The following is a 6,037-nucleotide window of genomic DNA, read 5'->3' on the forward strand; positions in this document are numbered from 1 at the left end:
TGTGGAGTTGCAAATGATTAAATATTTAATCATAAATAATCACTGTATTTCAGTAGTTAATCATGATTAAACACATTTCTGAAATTCCATGATTATGCATTTAAAAACAGTCTTTGTTTTGTTATATTTTTGTCCAGAATGTTTTGCCATATTCAACATCTTATTCCCACGCTTCTTTAAAGGTCACATATTATACAAACTCCTCTTCACCATGTTCCTCTAACTCTAATATGTGTCTCTAGTCTGTCTACAAACCCCCCAATGATGAGAAAAGTCCATCCTCTCCGTCTTTTTCCTTGCTCCACTTTTCAGAAAATGTGTGCTCAAACAGGCCGTTTGGAGATTTTCCCTTCATGACATCACAAAGGGCAGTAGCCCCTCCCCCAGGTGGGTAACACTCCCACAGCTAGGTGTTTGTTCTGCCCTCTGAGTCTGTCTTCTCACCATAAACAATAGGACATGGAGCGAGAAAGCACCGAGTACACCCGAGTCCTTCCAGAGAGGGGGCGTGGTCAGACACAGCTCATTTACATATTTAAAGGTACAGAAACAGTCTGTTCTGAGCAGGGCTGAAATAGAGGGGTTTATAGACATGATCAAATACAGGATCAGAGTGGATTTAGAACAAGAAACTTCACACACATGTTGAAGAGGAGCTCTGACACTTATTTACACTGATTGAACTTTAAGCTTGTATATACCAGAAACTATAGTCACAAGTCTCTGTATGGGGCCTATAATCGACAGTAACAGTGAAGGGAAGTCTTAAATGTCCATGTATGTAAGGTCAAAGGGAAAACAGAATGAAAATGTTACTTTACTGATGTCCTTCTGAAGCTGTAAAACATTCAGACAGCTTTGTTTTTACACTGCATAAATTAACTAAAGAGAAAATCACAAAAGCACAGCTTGAAATATTTTTCATAAAACCAACAAATCCATAGATGGTAGTGATGGAATATGACCTTGAAGAAAAACACTGCAGTATGTTTTCCCTACAACGCCCCCCCCCCCCGTCCCTTAACAACTTCCAGTCTCCGAGGTTCTTCGATGTAGTGACCAACTGCTGTGAGGATGCAGAGGAAATACTAATGAGCCCGGCACACGGCTCACACGTGTAACACAGTATCAGAGGCAAAAGGACATCTGGGTCATGAAATTATACCCAACCTGTATGAGGTTCTCCTGGTAGAACAATGTGGTTCTATTGGTCCAAATTCAAATATTTCAACAACTAATGGATGGATTGATTTGATATTCTGCAGAAATCATATACTGAACAGGATGGCAACAGCATTATGGTTAGAACATAGACTGGAAATATGAAACGGATGAAGCCTGTGACGTCACACCATCTGTTCCTGCAGGGGGCGCTAGAGTCTCATCGATGGCGGTCTCCATGCTGGAAAGTCAGTCAACCTAAAGACAGGCTGAGAGCTGGAGGTGAGGCAAACAAACGGTCACATTGCACCCGCCTGTCAATCAAACCAGCTACGCGCCTTATTCTGAATAACTCTTATCCTTCATCAAATCAAAACCGATGAGTTTGAATGGGTGTGTATGTGACTTCCTGTGCTTCTGCAGCTAGCCTCAAGTGGACACTCGACGAACTGCAGGATTTTGCACTTCCACATCGGCTTCATTTTTGCTGCTTGCGTTAGAAAAGTATCTTTAAATACCTGCAGAACTAAAGATATTAACATGATTAGCACATTTTAGCATGCAATCTATTAGAACAGTAAGAATTGCACATTATTACTTCAGCTTGTTAGCATTACCAGTGTGAGCAGGTTAGCATGCTAAGGTTAGCATCTAGCTCCTTGTGCATCCATTAAGATCCGTTAGCATGCCGGTCGATGTTTTTTTTTTTATTGTGATAACAGCATAAGACAAACGGTTTTTATTATTGTTTTGAGGGATGAAAATCTTGAGTTATATCTTCAATAAATTGTTGCTTTTAAGGATCGGATTGTGACGAGTCTGTTCTCAGTAGTTCTTTCAGGGTTCAGTCAATCTGCCTAATGAAGCAAACAGAATGAAAATCCCTCCTGCAGGTTGACGTCTGGACAAATATGTATTTCATTTGACAGCACACAGTTCACAACCAGACCATGTCTCAATATTTAATCACCTCAAAGTACCGGCTCTGTCTGCAGCATTTCCGACGCCCCACATTCCTGTGGTTGATCGCTGTCTGCTTCCCCTCCTGTTTAAGAAGTTCATGACACAGGAGCTAATGAAAGGACTGAGAGCGACCCTGCACACTCAGGTAACCATCTGTTCCAAAAAAATTAAGAAAACCTTTCCCCTCTTTGCTCGCCTCAGTGAGACCTCCTGACACCTGAGCAGCTTCGTCCTGACTGTCCTGCTCCTCAACACCTGAGCGTCTGCAGGCATCAGACAGGATTGCAGCTCAGTGAGCATGCTACCATCCTAATTCTTCAGTGAGAGGTTTGTAAACAAGTTGTTTTTTTCCGATCAAATAACGCTTTTCTTCTGATAACATTAAGTCATGAGAGTTAAATCAGGGGGGAATAAGTTCTCAGATCCTTTAAGTTGAAGTTGAAATCATTTATTCGGCAGCTTTTCTTGAGTATTCCTCTAAATAAAATATTGTATAATATGGTTAAATATGTTAAAACACCCAAACTTGACTGGTCATGCCTTTTACAGTGAAATATTTACTGATTTGAAAAGGGTACAAGCGCCCTCTTGTGGCCAGACAGCAGAATACTTATGATTTTGGAGACTTCTTGAGCTGTCTGCAGAACCCTGTGTTTGTATTTCTGCAAATGTGACTGTCGATATCACTCTCTGTCTTCTTAGATTTATATTATTTGTCTTGCTTTTTCCCTTTACATGATTTGACAGCTGAAGAGAGACAGTGCATGTGGGGGAGAAAGTGGGGGACGACCTGCACTAAATGGTCGCAGAGTGGTTGTCGACCCAGCCTCTGTATGGGAGACGCCTGCTCTGAGCTTCTAACCAGTGCACCTTTATCTTCACACTTTCCTAACCTGACACTCTTTAGTTTTCAGAGGCGGGTGCAGCTGCAAGTTTAAGTTTTGGAAATTAAATTAGCACATTTACTCAAGTAGTTGGTTCAAAATTATTACAGTTTTTATTTGTATTTCATTTCATTTTTCTCTATCATTTCAGTTATTTTCTGTGTGTGTAAATGGTAAATGTTCTTGAGCTTGTATATTTATTTTCAGTACAGTATTAACAGAACTGCTGCCTGATGGCTATCTGCTGATATTCAAGCAGAGAAGTGAACTTTTTTAACTCATCAGAAATCACATTCAAAATAAGGAACCAGTCGTTAAAAACAAACTGTAACATTCATAAAACAGTCATCTATCATTCATATTCTTCCATCTTATGAGCACTAACACTCATTCACACTTTTTTTTCTGCATCTTCAAATACAGCTGGTTAATCTCGGCGCACACACACACACGCACACACGCACACACACACACACACACGCACACACGCACACACGCACACACGCACACACGCACACACACACACACACACACACACACACACACACACACACACACACACACACACTCACACACACATACACACACACACACGCACACACACACAGGACCTCTGTCCAAAAACAAATCCCTGCAGGTGATCTGGAGTTTAATGATGGATTACTTGTTAATCTGTCGGTAATAATGATCCAATATTAAAGTGACTGACTTGGAAAGGAGTGTTAAAAAATTACATTAATACAGAATAGTAACAGCATTATTTATACTGTTAGTTCTACTTGGAGCTAAGTGAATAGTTTGTCCATATCCAGTGACAACATCAGCTTAACTGTTGCTTTAATACCGTTCACCAAAAGTGGAGGTAAACATAAAAACATAAGAATTTTTGACGGAGCATTTGAACTCATCACACAATGAAAACACAGTAAAGTACGGAACCTGGTTAATAATAAACAAATCAGAATGTCCTGAAAATCACATCCATCCATCATTCATTATCTTTACCGCTTTTCCAACCGGGGTCGCGGGGGGCTGGAGCTGATTCTGTCATTGGACGAGAGGCGGGGTCACACCCTGAACTGGTTGTCAGTCAATCACAGAGGTGACATATCGAGACAGACAACCAGCCACACTCACATTCACACCTACAGACAATTTAGAGTCAGCAGTTAACCTAACGAGCATGTCTTTGGACTGTGGGAGGAAGACGGAGAACCAGGAGAGAACCCACACATGAACGAGGAGAACATGCAGACTCCACACAGAGAGACTCCTGAAGGACGGGGATTCAAACCAGGAACCTCCACGCTGTGAGGGGACAGAGCTAACCACTGCAACACCTTGCAACCACTGTAAATCACAAAACTAGATGTTTTAAATAATAATTACAGTCCCTGATGAATCTCCCCACACAGGAGCTCTGTCTCAGCAATAGAAATACAGATTTTATGCACAACACTTGAACACATCCCACAATTAATACAAAACAAGATACAGGTTGTTTTCTCTGAACCACAGCACTAAAACTCAGTCTTCAACTTGTGTTTTTTTTTTCTCTCTCTAACTTGCATCGAGGTCCGTCTACAATCAAATGCTGGCTAATTCATCCAAACATCACCTGTGTCCTGCAAAATCCCTGCAGGTGAGCAGGTCTTAAATGAGCACTAAAGTTCAAGGTTGCGGCCATAAAAGTTAAACAGCGGGGAGCTGCAGCTGACCGCCTGCCTGCCTGTCTGCGTGAACACAGTTATTGATTTCTAGGAAATGAATTAACTGCTTGGCCAGTGACAGGGACAGGAGGATCTGCCATATGGAGATATGGCCTGATAGATTATGGAGCGCTGAGGAGGAGCAGCAACCTTCTGCCTGACAGAAACAACAAACAGAAACATGTAAAACAAAAACAACAACAACAACAACAACAACTGAATGGGTTATGTAATTATGCCTAAACCAGTCCGTCCAACATCATGGGAATAATTAAGAGAAAAAGTCTACAACTATGAAAATAATCTAGCGAGACACAGAGGACTAAAATGACAAAGATCTTGAGCTGTGAAGGAGTTACGTTTGATCATTTAAGTCCACTAAATTCTTTCCAAACATCCTTATATTACAAATTTGTGAACCGAGCACAAAACACTTTCAATGTGAGATCATTCAAATGACCTCAACGTGTTTAATGTGCACAGAGAGACATGCAAATGTGGGCGTATAGCTAAAAGAAAAAGAAGTGTAAATGTGTTTCTATTTAAACGGCACAGGGGCGAGCAGGATGGACGCAGCTTGCTTTGGTCCCAGTTTGATTTTAAATGTAACTGTTTCAGGACAGGATGTGACTTTGTAAACAAGCAGGAAGAAATATACACTCACAACAATAAGTCAATTCTTTTAAATCTCTTCTTGAAAAAACTCTTTTTTTTATAGACTTGCTTTTATATGATGTCGACTTAATTCTACTTCTTCTCAATGTTGTCATATCGCCAACTATTATTTTTAAAACTTCATCCTGCTGTTGATTTTATACAGCTCTTATTCCCTTTTGTTGTTTGTCTCTTTTATCTCAAGTTACTGTTTTATTTCCCTTATGGCTCATTTTTACCACGACTTTCTTACTATCATTTTTTTTAATCCTTATCACCATTAGTATATTATTTATACTAATATTATTTATTGCTGTTATCTGTTTTTATTTGCTTTTAGTTTCTTATATCATCTGAAATCTGTGGTCCTGTTGCTCTCAGCTCATGCTGCATGGCTTCTTATGATGGTTGTGTTAAATATGTTTGGTGGGTTTTATTTTGCTGTTGGGTTCTTTTGTTGTTCTGGTTATTTTTGCGTTGTCCATATTCTTGCTGTTTTTATGTTCATGTGTTTGGTTTCTTTTACTTTGTTCTTTTGTCATGCTTTTGCTGTATGTCAAAGCACTTTGTTGCTATTTAAATAAAGTTATTATTATTATTTTAAAGCCTCACGTGGTCAAATAGGCCTACCTATTTTTGTACCATATATCACAATTTAAGAGCCTA

The sequence above is a fragment of the Labrus mixtus genome, chromosome 3 (genome assembly GCF_963584025.1).
Source record: "Labrus mixtus chromosome 3, fLabMix1.1, whole genome shotgun sequence".
NCBI lineage: Eukaryota > Metazoa > Chordata > Actinopteri > Labriformes > Labridae > Labrus > Labrus mixtus.